This window comes from Balearica regulorum, chromosome Z (assembly GCF_011004875.1).
Source record: "Balearica regulorum gibbericeps isolate bBalReg1 chromosome Z, bBalReg1.pri, whole genome shotgun sequence".
Classification (NCBI taxonomy): Eukaryota; Metazoa; Chordata; class Aves; order Gruiformes; family Gruidae; genus Balearica; species Balearica regulorum.
In genome coordinates this window covers 16,153,323-16,172,915 of record NC_046220.1, presented here as the reverse complement: position 1 = coordinate 16,172,915, position 19,593 = coordinate 16,153,323, and the positions used below count along the sequence as shown (strand labels likewise).

The 19,593-nt window shown below is 43.3% G+C and overlaps 1 long non-coding RNA gene across 2 annotated transcripts in view; it reads left to right on the top strand.

Moving 5' to 3' along the window:
- Positions 1 to 5,564, top strand: part of LOC142599561 (uncharacterized) — a 60,665-nt gene extending 55,101 nt beyond the window's left edge. For both annotated transcript variants that reach the window (XR_012833130.1, XR_012833131.1), the window contains exons 2-3: positions 4,358 to 4,483; positions 5,132 to 5,564. This is a non-coding gene — a long non-coding RNA (uncharacterized LOC142599561). The remainder of the gene's footprint in view (positions 1 to 4,357; positions 4,484 to 5,131) is intronic.
- The last annotated feature ends 14,029 nt before the right edge of the window (positions 5,565 to 19,593 follow it).

Here is a 19,593-nt window from a genome sequence, read left to right as displayed (position 1 = left end):
GCATCACCCTCTATGTCAATGACCAGCTGGAGTGCATGGAGCTCCACCTGGGGACAGAGGAGGAGCTGACCAAGAGCCTATGGGTCAGGATTAAAGGGAGGGCTGGGGCAGGGGACATCATAGTGGGGGCCTGCTACAGGCCACCTGACCAGGGAGACCAAGCAGATGAAGCCCTCTATAGGCAGATAGGACCAGCCTCATGCTCACAAGCCCTGGTTCTTATGGGGGACTTCAACCACCCTGACATCTGCTGGAGGGACAAGGTAGCTGAGCGTAAGCAATCCAGGAACTTCCTAGAATGTGTCTATGATAACTTTCTCCTCCAAGTGATAGAGGAGCCCATGAGGAGAGGCGCCATGCTGGATCTTATTCTCACCAATAAGGAGGGCCTGGTACGGGATGTGTAGCTCAAGGGTAGCCTTGGCTGCAGTGCCTACAAAATGGTGGAATTCAGGATCCTCAGGGCAGCGAGGAGAGGACTCAGCAAGCTCACTACCCTGGACTTCAGCAGAGCAGACTTTAGTCTTTTCAGAAATCTGCTTGGTAGAATACCATGGGACAAAGCCCTGGAAGGAAGAGGAGCCCAAGACAGCTGGCTAATATTCAAGCATCACCTCCTCCAAGCTCAGGAGCGATGCATCCCAACAAAGAGGAAGGCAAGCAAATCCACCAAGAGGCCCCCGTGGATGAACAAGGAGCTCCTGGGCAAAGTCAAACAAAAAAGGGAAGCCTACAGAGGGTGGGAGCAGGGACAGGTAGCCTGGGAGGAATACAGAGAAACTGTCCGAGCAGCCAGGGAGCAGGTTAGGAAAGCCAAAGTCCTGACAGAAATTAGTCTGGCCAGGGATGTCAAGGACAACAAGAAAAGCTTCTATAGGTATGTCAGTGATAAGAGGAGGATGAGGGAAAATGTGGGTCCCCTCCGGAATGAAATGGGAGACCTGGTTACCTGCCAGGGGAGGGGTGAGCAAGCAGTGCGTGGCACTTAGCAGCCGGCTGGGGCTAAACCACGTCACCAGGATACGGAGAAGGCTGAGGTACTCAACCGCTTCTTTGCCTCAGTCTTCACTGGCAAATGCTTGAGCCACACTGCCCAGGTCACAGAAGGCAGGGACTGGGAGAATGCAGAACTGCCCACTGTAGGAGAAGATCAGGTTCGAGAATATCTAAGGAACCTGAAGGTGCGCAAGTCCATGGGACCTGATGAGATGCATCCGTGGGTCTGAGGGAATTGGCGGATGAAGTGGCCAGGCCACTCTCCATCATATTTGAGAAGTCCTGGCAGTCTGGTGAAGTTCCCGCCGACTGGAAGAAGGGGAGAATATAACCCCCATTTTTAAGAAGGGAAAAAAGGAAGACCCAGGGAACTACAGGCCAGTCAGTCTCACCTTCGTGCCTGGCAAGATGATGGAGCAGATCCTCCTGGAGACTACACTCAGGCACATGGAAAATAAGGAGGAGATTGGTGACAGCCAGCACGGCTTCACTAAGGGCAAATCGTGCCTCACAAACTTGGTGGCCTTCTATGATGGGGTTACAGCATTGGTGGATAAGGGAAGGGCAACTGACGTCATCTACCTGGACTTGTGCAAGGCATTTGACACTGTCCTGCATGACATCCTTGTGTCTAAATTGGAGAGACATGGATTCGATGGATGGACCAGTCAGTGGATAAGGAATTGGCTGGACGGTGGCACTCAAAGGGTTGTGGTCAATGGCTCAACGTCCAAGTGGAGAATGGTGACAAGTGGTGTTCCTCAGGGGATGGTATTGAGACCGGCACTGTTCAACATCTTTGTCAGTGACATGGACGGTGGGATCGAGTGCACCCTCAGCAAGTTTGCCGACAACACCAAGCTGTGTGGTGTGGTTGACATGCTGGAGGGAAGAGATGCCATCCAGAGGGACCTTGACAGGCTGGAGAGGTGGGTCTGTGTGAACCGCATGAAGTTCAACAAGTCCAACTGCAAGGTCCTGCACGTGGGTCGGTGTAATCCGAAGCACGACTATAGGCTGGGTGAGGAATGGATTGAGAGCAGCCCTGAGGAGAAGGACTTGGGGGTATTGAATGATGAAAAGCTCAACATGAGCTGGCAGTGTGCGCTTGCAGCCCAGAAAGCCAACCGTGTCCTGGGCTGCATCAAAACCAGCGTAACCAGCAAGTCGAGGGAGGTGATCCTGCCCCTCTACTCTGCTCTTGTGAGACCCCACCTGGAGTACTGCGTCCAGCTCTGGGGGCCCCAGTAACAGGAGAGACATGGAGCTGTTGGAGCAAGTCCAGAGGAGGGCCACGAAGCTGATCAGAGGGCTGGAGCACCTCTCCTATGAGGACAGGCTGAGAGAGTTGGGATTGTTCAGCCTGGAGAAAAGGCGGCTACGGGGATATTAGTTGCGGCTTACCGGTTTCTGAAGGGGCCTACAGGAAAGATGGTGAGGGACTGTTTATCAGGGAGTGTAGTGACAGGACAAGGGGGAATGGGTTTAAGCTGAAGGAGGGTCGATTTAGATTAGGTATTAGAAAGAAATTCTTCACTGTGAGTGTGGTGAGGCACTGGCACAGGTTGCCCAGAGAGGTTGTGGAAGCCCCATCCCTGGAAGTATTTAAGACCAGGTTGGATGGGGCTTTGGGCTATGTGGTCTAGTGGAGGGTGTCCCTGCCCATGGCACAGGGATTGGAACTAGATGATCTTTAAGGTCCCTTCCAACCCTAACCATTCTACGATTCTATGACATTTGATCTGGGCTAGTAAGGCAATTCTTGCATCTTAGGCTTATAGTCTTGTACTAAAGTATTTACTATCTAGGCAAACAATTCACACTTCTCTTTTAACTTTTCCTGGTGCAAATAGAGATGTTGTTTAAATATGAAGTCTTCTTTCTACTAGTGAGACATCACTAGCTTCTAGCTAAATCTGGTGAACAGATCCCCTTTTTTATGATTCATTCTGCTGCTAACTATGCCATATGGTTATTTATCTCATAGTGAACATTAACAGCTAAGAAGTATTTCTTTTTCTTGACAAAAGAGTTAACGCATGTGTCTAATTACATTTCATAATGTATTTCCATGAGACTTCTCCCATGCAGGAAGAAACTACTTGTCATGGCTGATAGATTAGGTGTGTTCTTTGGTTAGTTATCAAAGTTGCTGGTGCTTATTCTGCTCCATCTGCACTATTTTCAGCACCTAGCTCTTGACAAAAATTTATGTTGTTCTTGAATTTCTCATTAAATACAATGTTTGAAAGAGCAGCAGAAGATGTATGTACACCTGGCCAGAAATATTACCATGAAAAAATATCAAAAATTGTCTGAACAGAGTAGTAATCCTTTAGGAAGTCCATACTAACAGTAATATTAGCAATTTTAATAGTAATAATGATAGTGAAAAGCAGTAATACTAGTGATAATAACAGTAAAAGATGGTATGACAAGTATTGTTTTGCCTAGGACAGCAGACAGACATAGTGGAGTCTTGGTTTTGGTTCTTTCCTCTGTTAGGTGCTCTATGGGATCTTCAGCTAAAGGGCTAAAGACTGGGCTAATTGTGGCTAACAAAGATTTGCCGTTGACTTAGGTGGAGGCAGAGATTCGCTCTTGGTCTTTTTAGGCAAAATTTTCCAATGCATTTATGTGCTGTACAAGGCTGAGACCCCATTTCAAAGCTGGGGTAGGAGCTCAGGTCCCCCTCAAAGCCTGAAAGAGTTCCTAGGTTATTTCTGCCTCTTGGCTTAGGTTATGGATTATTTAGGGTAAAAATAAAATAAAGTAATAATTTTTAATTCAGAGGCAGGGTGTCAGTTATTTGTTTGTGATGTATATGTGAAGGAACATTTTTTTCCAGTACTTACTGGAATTTTCATCTGTAGTTTGCAGCTATCTGCTAGACTGCTGTGATGAGAGCTAAGCTCTGTGCTCTCAGAAGCGTTCAAAGCAACTGCTTCCCTACAGCATCAAAGAACTGGAAATCAACATGGTAGCAACTAATGTGTTGAGGAGTTGCACAGTTTCTAGTATCTTCAGTGTGTTTTTTTCACAGGGCCCCAGAGACTAAGACAGTTGGATATAATGTCATCCTTGCCTTGCTTCAGCATAAGCTAATTAGGAAGCTCATTATTTATTTGGCACAAATTTAGCATAACAAATCAATTTAACAGGGCACAAGAGACAAAGTAATTTAAAATGAAAGCCAGAATCAAGATAAAATGGCAAGATGGAATCTTTTAATTTCTAATAACATGCTAACATCCTAGTGGCTCGATGGGCCTCGATGTTGTTTCTGATGCAGATGGGTCAGCACACACCTCCCAGGGAAGGGCATGGTTTGCTGATTAATGTCTTGTGTTTTCTCTTCCAGGTGCCACCACCTCCCCTCCAGTCTCTCCTGTGCAGTGGACCAGTATACAAGGTCCACTACAGCAAGCCAGATGGATAATCTGAACAAGGGAAGGTCTCTGAAATGTGACAAAACTGTATCAAAGAGGTAAAAATTCTAACTAATGAAAATTTTTGGGTGAGTTGCCCCATGATAAGCATTCCGTGATCCTTATTGAAATTGGGTTGGAAACAGATGTGTTGGGTTGATGTGGAGTCCTTGTAATCCAGAAAAGGTCTCTAGGATTACTTGTTTCATGATCATGAACATTTTGGTTTAAACTTAGACTGTGATGAGATCTTGTTTCTTATTTTGTATTGCTTTATATGACTTTTTAAAAAAAATATCAAGATTAGTATAGGGCAAAATGCTCAGCTAGAGTAAATGTCTTTAAAATCAACATAATTATATTAATTCTCACTGAGGGGTATCTGGGCTGCATCTGCCTTGAAGTTTCACATAGTTTGTGTCCACCATGGACCTAGCTGTTCTTATTTGGTTTATGGGATTTGGGGACAGTGGTAGCAAGCATTTTCCAACCACCGTGGAAACTGGAGGGTCTCCTTGTCTATTCACATTATGTAGGAGTTGTAAACATTTACAGTTTCCAGCAAAGCCCTGTTCACTTTTCCAGCTGCTTTGATTTGTGTTAGAAAGAGACACTGAGACTTGTTAAAATGACGTCGCACTTGAAGGACATGGCAAATACTTAGCCTGTGCTGAAATCCTACACAATTACAGATGTTTTCCTTGTAGCTGGCTGAACAGCTGAAGATTGTTGTGTTCTGTGGAGATGAAACTGTCTGATGCTTTTTTTCTCCCACTTCCCTGATCAATTTCCAACACTGATGCCAGACCCAGAGCTGGTGCAAAAGCAGAGCAGAAGATCTACATGGACTTACACCATGGTCACAATGACAAACCTCAGTCTGGGGAGAGGTGAAATAGTAGAAAGGAACATCACAAATATTGCTGCTCAGTGCTGTAGTGTGGTGGTGGTATTTTTGCACTTTCCATCCATAGTTGAAGACATACCCATTCCCGAGGATTTCATGTGCTTAATCCAGTGAGGAACTGTGCAGAGATGTGCTCACCTCTCTTGCTGGAAAACTCTGATCTTAGAGTTGGATGTTCCTAATTTCTAAAGCTGTCAAGAAACCTGCTGTGTTCATTATCTATATTTTGTATGAATGACAAATAAAATGAAATTGATACAAATTCTTTGGCATTCATGATGATTTATATTTCACAAGTGGCAGAAATTTGTCGAGAAGTCATATTCTTACTCAAATATGGGAGATGATTGCTTGCAATTCAGTAAGAATATAGAAATACAGGTGAGTACAGGATGACTCTCAGCTGGGATCTTGAGTATTCAGGTACTTATGTTGCAGGACTTGGAGAAGATGCCTTTCTCCATTTATTTAGGAGTGTGGAGACAGAGAAAGATTTTCAAGCAATCTTTGCAAACCTGGTCCTGGCCAACTTTTCCGCACAGTTTGAGCAGCTTCTTGCCTGCTTCAAGTTATAGATTTTTCCAGGTTCTCATAGTATGAGGAAGGAGAAAGACATTGCATATTTATGATCTTCCTTTTTCTGAATAAGGAAAGAGAGAATCATTTTGTAAGTTGTCTGTATCTGGGTGATGATTTCTAAGGACTGTTTTTACCAGCTTCTTATATTTTTTTATATTTTGGTGTTCCAAGTTGGAAATAAATTACTTCAAGGTAAGTAGGAGAAAGCATGATAAAATGGAAAAATGCAAATATTTTACCCAATTGCTCTTTCCTCTGAAAATTACAGTATCTGTGTTTTGTAATAGTACACACGTATCTCTAGCTGGAGGGTACTTACACTGATTTATAAAAAGGTAAATAAAGAGCAAGAGACATTTCCAGATACAATACTGAGCTGCAAATGACAGAGTGATTTCACCTCCATTTCTCTATTAGCTTTCATATTTGTGCATTTAAAGAGAAAAGAGGGTCTGGAGACTGCTGTCATTGGTGCACACAGTTAAAAGGCTTGTAACTTCTCACTTGTGACTGTTGCTGATCTGTCCAGGAAATGGAAAGATGAGAATTGGTATTGGGCAACCAAGGAAGGAGCCACCTCCACAGGGGAGGTTGGAATTGTCGTGATCCCAGGTGAGCTTTTGGTTAAAGAAAAGAATAACATTTGGATATCATTAAAGACTGTAGATTGAAGTCTTAAATAAGCTGCAGTGGGTTATGAATCACAAGATCTGGACTTGACTTTCAGATCCTTGTCTGTCTGTGTGTGTTTCTGTAGAGCTGCAGTGAAAGGGATGTGACTTGCTTTCCACACTGAACCCCTTGTTGTCTGTGCTTTATGGATATCACCTCCTGTTGCCAGCTTACAGAGTGGTTTGTTGAACATTATGAATCATTTTGAGCAAGGGAAGGGTCTTATTGCACCAGAGTAAATCCAAAGCCTTGCCACAGAGTTAGTGCTGTCACACCTGTCTAAACCTGGAAAAATTTAGAGAGAAGCCATACCTATACCCATTCAAAAAAGTTTCACCTTGTTCACCATGGCTACATAAGAAAGTGTAAACCTTACTCTGCTCAGTAACATGGAGTATTTTCAAGCTCATACACTGGTCTCAACTAAGGATCTTTTCATTGCTCCAAAAGCTGATGTTTGATGAGTGCTTGATCATTTTTTATCCTGATGCTGTATCAGCAGGCATTGTTCTCAGTCACTGAAATGCCTCATTTTGAATTAAGAACTGCTAAGCAGCTGGAAAAGATGCATTTTTGGATCAGAGATGCATATTTGGGAGAGAGGGAGGGAGGAAGGGAGGGAGGGAAGGAAGGAAGGAAGGAAGGAAGGAAGGAAGGAAGGAAGGAAGGAAGGAGAGAAAAATAAGAAAATTTCACATTTCCAAAATGAGGAAGCTGACAAGCACAGCAATGAGTAATAGCCACAGCCAGAGCATTGCAGGAAAACTACATGACTGGTCTGTGAAATAAGGTTCCCTTTGCATTACTTGTTTCCTAGGATTGCTAGCTTGTGTAGCTCCTCAGCCCAAGGATATCTTTTCCCCACAGCCCTGAATGATTTTGAGAGGCCCAGGACCCATGTGCTGATAGCAGGAGTAGATCCAGGCACACACCCAGCACTTGTGGGCATACAATCAGCTTTCTTGCTTGACAATAGCTTTTTGTGGTGGCATTGCATTGAATCATAGCTATAACCTTATGGGTTTCTTTCGGAGATATATTTAGGTACAGTGGCTTGCTAGTCAAGATTTCAGTGCTGCTACATTCATGAAATGCTGGAGAGGTCCAAGTTATTCCTGCTTGATTCTAAGCAAGAGAAAGAATCCCAAGGTGGTGTTTCTTCAGGATTCATCAACCAAAAATACACATACATTTGAATAAGCAAATAACATTTTGATGTATGAAGACCCTTCTCAGTGACTTAAATCAGACATGAACATCACTGAGCTAGATAATGTAGGGCCACACAGAAAATAAACCTCCAAAGATAGTTTGTATTTTTCTGCTGATTGAATTTTGTGACAAAATTGCCAGTGGCTTTTGTGCGAAGAGTTTTTTTTCCTAAAAATCTTTACTAGCAGCTAAGCTCATAAGCATCAGTACACTTTAGGAGATTCTCAGGGTCCCATTTAAGATATGTATGAGTTTGTCTGAACTGCCAAATCAGCACCTTATTTAAGCTACGTAGGAGATTGTCTGAATTGCCAAATCAGCACCTAGATAAGGATATACAAGAACTGTAACTGAAATAACAAGAACTGACACACTTCCATATACTCCTGGGGGCGGAGAAAAAAACTGATCAAACTGCTAAATATTTCATCTCCCTTCCAGTAAAAATTCCTGGCAAATCACAACATCAGATTTCTGTGCAGATGTTCATTGGGTAAACAAACACAGAGCTGCACTCCCAATACAGTCTTTAGCAAACTGGCTGGAATAGTAGTCCTCCTGCAATATAAGACCATCACTCTTAATTACACAGATGCCTTGATATTTGTTCCTTTTCTAAACACACTAGGACGCTGCAAGGCTATCCAAGTTAGTATATATGTTGACAAATGAGGCAGCGGATCCACCATTAAAAAGCTACCAACAATTACGATGTTTATTGTCAGAAGTGCTTTGAATATCATAGTGTTAATAATATTGAGCTGAAACAACTACCCATGAACAAAATGTCACTGTAATTTTAGGTTCAGTGAGTGCTTTAAGTGCTTGAACACATGACCAAAACCTTCCAGTTTTTGTTCTTCCAAGATTTGTTCTTCCTTTGGCTCCCCCAGGAAGAAAGATGACTACACAATAGTCCTGTACACATTGCAATGCTTGGCAGGTATGAAATGTGTGTTCATCAGATTTGTCCACTGCATGTAGGCATAAACCAAGACATAGTCTCGTTCTCCATAAATAGATTTCTAATTTTTATTATTCTGTTGAAAGACAATGAATATGTCCAAACTGCTCTCTTGTCTAGCTGTCATTACTCCCAATTGTGATGTCTTAATTTTTCTTCCTGTCTTAAAAATCTCTGATAACCCAGACACAATTTAAGAAACTTTTGACAGTACTATATATTGGCATGCACTCTCTGGACTCAGCAATACATGACTGATTGTCTCACCAGGAACTGTTACTCCTCGTGGGCAGGAAGGAAGGCTGGTCCTTGCCTTCCTTTTAGCAGGACACCATACTTTGCCAAATCCATGATCCAAACTGAAGTTTGTCTTCTCTATGTCAAGGTATTAAAAGATAATAAATATATAAAGGTATATATTTAAGGTAATATACAAGTAATGATATAAGGTAATACAACAACTAATAAAGCAACCTCTCCCATTTAACTATTTTTTGTCACTATAATTTTTATTTGCATGGCAAAACAACAGACCAACATGAAGATTTCCTGAAGGGTTGTGCATTTTTATCTGCCCTGTACAGACAGGTATACAAATCTTAGCATTTGGGCTTCTAGAAAGAAAACTCACCATTTTTCATTGAAAAATCTTCTAAACTTGCAGTAACCTCACCAAAATGTCCCCAACTAATAACCTGCAAAACATGTCCTCCAAAATCAAACAAAAATTAATAGCCTTCAGTCAGGTGATACTATCATTACTGAATAGTCACAAAGCTGGATTTTTCAGGGAGATTATCTTCTATATGTTCTGTGACTTGTTTACACATGGTGGTGCACATGACTATCTCCATAGCACAGTGATGGTGTCTGTAGAAGAAATTGGAATAAGAGATAATTTGCATTACTCCCAGAGAAAAAGAGTCTGAATTTTCTACCTTCTTGTCTTGATTTGTCTTTCTAAAACAGCGTTAATGAAGTGGAAAAAAAGCTCTCTTGCAAATTTCTGTTGACTTTCAGACAATGAAGTTTCTACCCCGGTGTTGATTTCCAGGGAGCACGAGGAAATTTAGTGTCTTGAGTTCATGAATATTAATGGTCAATTATGCAAAAGAGGTTGGACACATCTCACAACTCAATGAGACATTGACATGATATAGCTCAAAATTTAGGACAACAATACCTTATTCTTCTGCTGCCTGAAGTTCTAAGATTTTTATGCTAAATTTCACTAGAATTTAAATTGTTTCTGGGAATGTCTTGGTGTGCTGAAGTCTTGTTAGTGTCAAAAATCCAGGCAGGATCCCTATTGGGATACCCACAAAAGTATTCCTCTAACCATCTTGACTGATAAAGATTTAAGAAAACAACCACCTACCCCTAAACCCCATTAGAATGAATGGAAGTAGCTCCCAGGAGAAAAGGGTGCAGAAGGAAGAGTGCTAAGTGTGGATTCGGAGGGCTGTAACAATGCAAGAGTTGAGTAGGGAAGGTCACTGGGGAGCATGGCAGAGGGGCCCCAGGGTCAGGGAGGTCGTGGTGCGTCAGTGGTCCTGGTGGTCTGCTGCAAGGCTGACCTCCCAGTTATTGCAATGGTTTGGTAGCTGTGAATGACTTGTATGAGAATGGTTAGCTATCTCTATTTATGTAGGTGCTTATATATTTAGGTATCTTGTTAGAAAAAGTGGGTTTTGTTTTTGTTTTAAAAACCTTAAAAAGAATGGATGGATTACCAAGTATGAATGGAGAAACATTTACCAGAAGGAAATAAGAAAGAGTAAATTTATTTTTTTTATTTATTTTTTTTTAATGCATTGATAGAACAAATAGAAGAGTATTCTTTAACTCTTGGTCCTGGGTACCTACAAGGTACCACAATATTTTAATTTTTATAAAATTCTACTGGAGAGCAGTGGGCAGGGTGTATAAACCAGACTAGATGGTTTCCCCCCCCCTTTTTTTTAATTCTGCGAAGCAATCTTTCAGAATACTCCTGTCAGACTTGCAAAAAGACTCTGTAATTTATGTGATTGGTGGTGAATATTATTATGCACAATGTTTAAGAGTAGAACAAAAGGGAAACAGTCTGGATAAAGGGAAGAAAGGAAACAAAATGTTAAAAAAGGTAATTGGTTATGCTGTAAGAAAGAAAATGGGTTTTAGGCACTTCCCGGTGGAAGAGGAGTATCCCTCCAGTTCACAGAGCAATCGGTAATATATTATAGATGTTCTCAGACTATTGTAGGTTTTATGAAGTGAAACCTGAGGATGGATGTCTCTTATGATTGGGATTATTGTGTGAGACTGCTAAAATATTTTGTGCTGTTTGTGCTGAACATCAGAAAAATCAGTGCCTGCAATCAAAAAATAATGGATTAAGAAATGACCTTAAAACTGACCTAGTCGTGAGAAAAGTGAAGTCACTTAGCAGCCCAGAAAGAAATTTCAAAGCAGCAGCATGACAAAGAAAAAGGTGGTACCTAGAAAGGAAAAGGACATATTACAAGAACAAATGAATGGAGTTAAACGTATAATTCAGCAGGAATTCAAAGGAACAATGGCAGACCCTAAAGGGGTCAGATAGTAGCAAATATGAAGTAAAGATGAAACTCCTGAATAAGCTGATCATTATGGAAAAAATAAAAATAGCTACTTTATCCGCAGGAAGAAATGAAGCATTATATTGGGAACCATTGGAGGACACTGACTTTTTGGATGATGTATATGAATGAGGAAAGAGATGGGAGTGGGAACTTGGATGCCTACCCCAGGGGAAAGCAGTGCTGAAAACTGCCACTCAGTAAAGGAAACATCCCCAGGGGATGTGAAACAAATTGCTGCAAATCTCTGGACTTTAAAAGAGAGCACATCTGTGGATTAGAGTGTTGCGCTGTGCAATGAAAGCACCAGCCAGTTGGCTCTGAAAGTACAGCTGGACTCAACCCTCAGTGCTCTGCTCAAAAGGCAGGAACAGCAACCATCCTTCAAGCCATGTGATGTGGTGATGGCAACATCAGATGCAAGGTTCCTCCCCGGGGTTCTCATCCAGGCTGAGAAAGACCTGGGTAAATTCCTTCGCTACTGGACAAGATTCAGGCTTGTCTCTTTCCCCCTGGAGTGTGGCCTCATGCCCAGGTGTGATGAGAGAGAGAAGACTTGCAGGACTGAGATAGCTCTTCTCTCCAGCTTGTTCAATCTATTCAATCATGTTCGAAACAACCAGTGGTTCACTGAATTAGAAGAAAAGCGTGCAACTTTTTTCTTTGTGTTGGGGATGTTCATCTGAAGGCAATCATAGCTACTTTTACCATCAAGGATGGGTTGGTGTGCAGTGGGAACCTATAATCCTACAGCTTTCTCCTTCCCATGTAAAATGAAGTGTGCAGTGAAGCCAGTGCTGAATCAGTGTGAAACTGAAAGGGCTTTATGGAAAAGCCTATGTTCCCTAGGGACAAGATCCAACATTAGAAGTTAGAACTTCTGGCAGCTGACACCAGCTTGAGACTTAGAAAATATTAGCAGCCATTATGTGATTAGTGCTACCACATGTCTGGGTGAGAGATTTCTGACAGTCCAAAACCCTGCAGAAACCCCTGTGCAGTACTTCTTTGCTTTGCCTCTCATTGTGTGACTGTCCGTCTGAAAGACTGACAATGGCTTAGATCAGTCATCTCCTTCATACATGGTACATCGGATACTTCTTGGAAAAGTTAGACTCACTAAATGGGTGCACTTCAGCTGAAATGCACCTGTGAGGCAGATTTGTTATGCTCCAGAAGCATCCTATACTTCACACTTGCTGAGTGTTTACACATGTGGGAAACATTGGGCAGCAGTAGGACTTAATTACAGTGTTAGTGTTACAATGGCAAAGATCCCTGATTTAAATTTTTTCTGGTGTGGAATCCTTTTGCTAGTGTTGTCTGTGTACATTCTCCAAATAAAATCAGTCATCTAGGACTTTCTGCTTGCTACAGATCAATCTATATGTATTTTTCTACTCTTACTGGCTTGGTTACATCTGTCAGACTAAGATTTCCTAATTTAGATTTTAACTGAGTTAGTATAAATGCAATATTTTATAATTAACTCCATCCAAAATCTTATAAAGTAAATATGTGTCAGCATTTCCTGTTGATCAGCTAATTTTTAAAAAAGTTTTTAATGTTGGGATTCTGTGAGGAAAATTGCGTTGGCAAGTAGGTTTTGACTGAGGCTGATTCTTAGAAGAAATTTCATTTAGCTAAATACGGGGATTCACGTTGAAAAAACCCCACAGAATTGGAAGCATTAATGCAATGTCTCCCTTAGACTAGCTATTTCTCTTGAGAAAGTCTGTGCACCATAACCCAGCCTCTTGAGTTGAGGGAGTTAATGAGTACATAAACGAACTAAGCTCTTCAGCATCAGCTGCAGCTGTGATTGGCAGTTTTCATGGCAGGAGGCTATTGAGTTTATCTGCAACAACCCACCACAGAGCATCACTAAATAATTAGAGAAAAACATTTCCTTTGCCTTATATTTTCCTAAACTCCAGAGATCACATCAGAATAGTTCACATTTTCTACAAGCTAATCATATCTGCTTCAGCTGCCATTGGCCTTAAACCTGAAACACCCACCCCAGCCACACCCCCCCACCCCCACCCCCACCCCACCCCAGTTGCTGTGTTTTCTTCCTGATTACTCTACTGTGATCCCACTGAAACCCCTGAGTGGAGGCCAGGCTGGTGTAAAAGTGATGGAGAGGAGTCAGAAACTAGCCAAAAGACTTTGGATAAGTTGAATTTATTTCCTTTATGGTGGTATAGCAGTGGTCAGAAGAATATGATCATCTTTTTCATAGACAATGCATATGATATATACTACCTGGAACCTCCTCAAAAGCTACTGATTGAAAACAAAATCAGCAAGGATGGTAACACAGCTATCCCTCTGCTTTTTCTGCTGCTCGCTCTGGTATTTAGCAGGTTTTAACATCTTCCTCAAAGACACTACCTACCTTGCAGAAGCTTCAAAGAAGGATTTTCTTACTATGGGCAAGTTCTGAAACAAAGCAGACTTGGAGAAAGTCCACCAAGTTTTCATAGCTATTCTTTATGTGTTTCTGTATTACTTGTTTAAATTTTACTTCTGACCCAACTGCTGCTTTGCCATGCAGTAAACCTCAGGCTGATATACTAGTTGAAATTGTACCACTGCCCATGGGCTCTGGATTCAGGTGACAATGCTGTCTCTGTGACCTCACTTTCATTTCCTTCTCGGCCTTCTGAAATTCCTTTCACATTTTATTTCACTGTGTTTAAGTCTTTCCTTCACGGGCTTTTGTGAGCTTTTATACATGTCTAGAGATGCAAGTTGAGTCCAACTGTGCAAGCCCCAACAGCAGACAGTTTAGATTGGTTATTAGGAAAAATGTCTTCACTGAAAGGATTGTCAGGCACTGGAACAGGCTGCCCAGGGAAGCAGTTGAGTCACCATCCCTGGTAGTATTTAAAAGATGCATAGATGTGGTGCTTAGGGACATGGTTTAGTGGTGGACTTGGCAGTGCTAGATTAATGGTTGCACTCCATGATCTTAAAGGTCTTTTCCAACCAAGACAATTCTATGATTCTATGATTCTATGACTGGAAATAGTCGTAAAGAAAGAAGTTTGCTAAATATATGGGAATAGTGGATACTTGGAAATGGAGCTCAAAAATGGTAGCTCCAGAATGAATATAAGCTCCTAAGCACTGATGAAAAGAGAAACTGTAATGACATGGGAGCAGCTGCTTTTCTTCTCTGTGAATTTGTGTGACGCTGTGCCTTATCACAAATACTTGCTCAGGGTGGGTCAGACAGATCACTCTTGCCTGTGAAACACAACAGGTCTTGTTCATTGATATGTGGCCAGTGGAGGAGCTTTGGAACAACAGCTTTGTCTGTGAGCGTGTGGTTTTCATCTGAGAAACCGGGGGAGTTAGTGGAGTGGATTGTTTAGAATCAATTTTTAGGTAATAGGCAATCTTTAGGATCCCTACTGTGTTAAATACTATATGCACATGTAGCAAGAAGTTATCACAGTTCCAAAACCATAATAATCTAAGCACGGGAGACCACTGAAAAGACCCTTCTTTTTAATAATGTTGCAATTACAGAGTTGAAGTATCTTGCCTAAGTACTTCCCACTCTAGGAATAAACTCATGTGCCTTGCATACAGGAAACTTATCAACACAAAAACCACTGTGAAAAGGGTGTTGCCTCTGTGAAGAAGTCCAGGGAACAGAAATACAGCACTGCTGTCCTTGCCTGATTTGGAGGAGGAGGGCTTTCTTCTCCTGAAAAAGTAATTATGAATCCATAAAAATAATACGGCATTATTTTTGCTTATGTTTATGTAGTAGATATTCAACAATATTAGTTGTGGAAAAAACCCCAGAACTTAGACCTCTCATCTATCAATATACAGCTGGCTTAAGAACTGGTGAGACTAGTTTAGCAATGACCTGCTCTTTGATCTGTTCAGATTAACATCCCTCTGTTAATGATGGGAGGTTTATTTGCATGAATAACATCTAGAAATGTTATTTGCAAATTAGTATATAAACACTCTTTTTAAATTATTATTTCAGGGTTTTTTTCATATTATATTGAGTCTGGCTGAGCTGGAGTTAATTTTCCCCTCAGCAGCCCCCACAGTGCTCTGCTGTGTATCGGTAGCCAGCAAGGTGTTGGTGACACACCAGGGTTTTGGCTGCTGCTGAGCAGTGCTGGCACACAGCAAGGCTGTCTCTCCAACATCCCCCTCACCAGTGGGCTGGGGGTGGGCAAGGTCTTGGAGGGGACACAGCCAGGACAGCTGGCCCAAACTGACCACAGGGATATTCCATACCATATGACCTCTGCTCAGCAATAAAAGCTGAGAGAGGGGGGAGGGATTTGTTATTTATGATGTTTGTTTTCCAGAGCAATGGCTATGCATACTGAACCCTGATTCCCGGGAAGTGGCTGGACATCGCCTGCTGATGGGAAGTAGAGAATAATTTTTTTGTTTTCCTTTGCTTCAGTGCATGACCTTTGTTTTTGTTTTATTAAAATGCCTTTGTCTTGACCCACAAGTTTTTTCCATCTTATTTTCTCCTCCCCCATCCTGCTGAGGAGGGAAGTAATAGAGGGGCTTGGTGGGCACCTGGTGTCCAGCCAAGGTCAATCCACCACGGCCCTTTTTGGTGCCCAACATGGAGCATGAGACAACAGCAGTTTTGTGTTAAGTGTGCTATAGCTATAGCAGTTATTAAGTGGCAATCTCCTGTGCCTTGCCCACCGCAATGAAAACCAACAGCTTCTAGCATTGTGCTGGGGCCTGGCCTGTGCGTATTGAGCCACAGTGCAGTACTCTCAGAGGACTGTGGTTGAGGGAGGGACCCAAACTGCATCTGAGGACACCACGGTGAAGAAATAGGGATCCACAACTACAGTAATTGCCCTAGTAGTGAAAGAGAAACAGTGGACAAGGAGGCCAATGGATCCATATCACCAATTAGTAAGGGAGGAGGAAGAAGAGGAAAGGTTTGATCAAGAAGCTGGTCCTTTGACAAAGAAATTGGAAGAAGGAGTGAGAGAATTCAGACAGGAAGTGGAAACTACCCAGTCACTGACCTCATCAGAACTTTGGGACATGTGGAAAGACTACAGCTGCCAAGAAGGTGAGCGGATTGCTGCCTGGCTGCTCCAATGCAGCAATTTGCAGTCTCTGGAGATGGCTTCTCTCAAGTGTGAGGGAAAGATATACATTCAAGGAAGATTTTGTGAAGTCCCCAGGAAAGTGGACTACCACAGATGAAGGCATTCAGTGCATGAGAGAATTAGCAGTGCTGGAAGTCATCTGCAGTGATCTCGACAATGATGAGGTCTCTAAAGATCCAGAGGATGTCCTATGCACACAGGCCACGTGGAAGAAGGTGGTTCAAAGCGATTAAAATATTCCAACAGCTTGGCAGCAATTTATTTCCCAGATATAGATACACCAATTGTGGAGAGAGTGTCTTCCTGGCTCCAAAAATGTGAAGAAAATCTCTGTACCTCCTCATGCCTATGGGCCAGGGCCTTGGCTGTCAGGGGTGCCTAAGAAATCAGTTCTCTCCTGCCCTTGTCAGAAGGAAAGGGAGCCTCAGGCTCATGCTGTGTGGCACACTCTGGTTCTTCCTGTGTGACCGGGGGGAGGACATGAGGAGGTGGGATGGTGAACCCACCTTTAAGATGGAAGCCTGTGTATGCGAACTGAGGGGGAAGACAGCTCTTAAGAAGCGGTCATCCAAGAAGGCTGTCAGCATAGCTGCTGTGGAGACACAAGAAGGCAATCAGCAATCTCCCAGACATAGAACTAAAATCACCTTCCTTGATCCTAGTGAGAGAACTTCTGGTCTGGCACTGCAAGGGTCACACAGTGAATATGTTGACCAGGAACAGGAATAGAGGATCCCTGCCTACAGCCATGAGGAGGAATGACCGGGAATACTGGACTGTGTGCATTTGATGGCCTGGCACATCAGACCCACAGAAGTTGAAGGCTTTGGTAGACACTGGTGCACAGTGTATGCTGGTACCATCAGGGTATACAGGCACAGAACCCATCTGGATCTCTGGAGTGATGGAGGATGACAAGAATAGTCTGTATTGGAGGCTGAGGTGAGCTTAACAGGGGACAAATGGGAAAAGCACCCCACTGTGACCAGTCCAGACACCCCTTGTATCCTTGGCATAGACTACCTCAGGAGAGGTACTTCAAGGACCCAAATGGGTACTGATGGGCTTTTAATGTAGCCACTGTGAAGACAGAGAAGATGAAACCTTCCAGAGGGACCTTGACAGGCTGGAGAGGTGGGCCCGTGCAAACCGCATGAAGTTCAACAAGTCCAACTGCAAGGTCCTGCACGTGGGTCGGCGCAATGCCAAGCACGACTATAGGCTGGGTGAGGAATGGATTGAGAGCAGCCCTGAGGAGAAGGACTTGGGGGTATTGAATGATGAAAAGCTCAACGTGAGCTGGCAGTGTGCGCTTGCAGCCCAGAAAGCCAACCGTGTCCTGGGCTGCATCAAAACCAGCGTGACCAGCAGGTCGAGGGAGGTGATCCTGCCCCTCTAATCCACTCTTGTGAGACCCCACCTGGAGTACTGCATCCAGCTCTGGGGCCCCCGGTACAGGAGAGACATGGAGCTGTTGGAGCAAGTCCAGAGGAGGGCCACGAAGCTGATCAGAGGGCTGGAGCACCTCTCCTATGAGGACAGGCTGAGAGAGTTGGGATTGTTCAGCCTGGAGAAAAGTCAGCTCCGGGGAGATCTAATTGTGGCCTTCCAGTACCTGAAGGGGCCTACAGGAAAGATGGTGAGGGACTGTTTATCAGGGAGTGTAGTGACAGGAGAAGGGGTAATGGGTTTAAGCTGCAGGAGGGTAGGTTTAGATTTGATGTTAGAAAGAAATTCTTCACTGTTAGAGTGGTGAGGCACTGGCACAGGTTGCCCAGAGAGGTTGTGGATGGCCCCATCCCTGGAAGTATTTAAGACCAGGTTGGATGGGGCTTTGGGCTATGTGGTCTAGTGGAGGGTGTCCCCCACCCGCAGTAGGGGAGTTGGAACTAGATGATCTTTAAGGTCCTTTCCAACCTAAACCATTCTATGATTCTATGAAACAGCTATCTACCCTGTCTGCCCTCTCAGAAGATCCCTTCATTGTGAGATTGCTGAGAGTTGAAGAACAGCAGGTGCCAGTTCTTACCAGGACTGTGCACTGGTGGCAATATCACACAACCCAAGAGTCCCTGGCTTCCATTCATGAGCTGATTCATCAACTGGAGAGCCAAGGAGCCATCAGCAAGGCTCACTCATCTTCTAATAGTCCCATATGGCCAGTGCAAAAGTCTGATGGAGGGTGGAGGTTAACAGTAAACTGTTATTGCCTGAAAGAAGTGACGCCACCACTAAGTGCTGCTGTACCAGATGTTAGAGCTCCCATATGAACTGGAGTTGAAGGCAGCCAAGTGGTATACTACAATTGACATTGCCATTGCCAATTGACAATTTTCTCAATTTCTTTGGCAGCAGAGTACTGGCTTTCCCATGGAGTGGTGTCCAATACACCTGGAATTGTCCAACACACCTGCCCCAGAGGTGGAAGCACAGCCCTACCATTTGTGATGAACTGATCCAAACTGCACTGGAAAATGGTGATGCCCATGAACATTTACAATATGTTGATGACATCATCATATGGGGCAACAGGGCAGAAGTGTTTGAGAAGGGAAAAAGAGTAATTTAAATTTTTCTGAAAGCTTGTTTCTCCATAAAGAATAGCAAGGTCAAGTGACCTGCACAGGAGATTCACTACTTGTGAATAAAACAGCAGGATGGATGCTGTCATGTGCTTATGGATGTGGTTAACAAGATAGCAACTATGCCTCCACCAGCTAGCAAGAAGGAAACACAAGCTTTCCTAGGCCTTGTGGGGTTCTTGAGAATGCATATTCCAGGTTATAGTCAGCTTGTGAGCCCTCTTTATCGAGTAACCTGAAAGTAGAACTGTTTTTGACAGGGGCCTTGAGCAGCAAGATGACTTTGAGCATATCAAACAGGAAATAGCTTGTGGGCCTGTCCGGACAGGAGCAGCTGTGCAAAATGTACTCTACACTGCAGTAAAATCTCCCTGAACAGAGAGTGGTGGCTTGGTTTTTGATATGGCAGGCCTGGCAAATTGACTGTGTTGGACCACTGCTACGAGCACACCAAGGCAAGCGCTACGTACTCACCATGGTGGAAGCAACTACTGTTTGGCTAGTGACGTGGTTTAGGCCCAGCC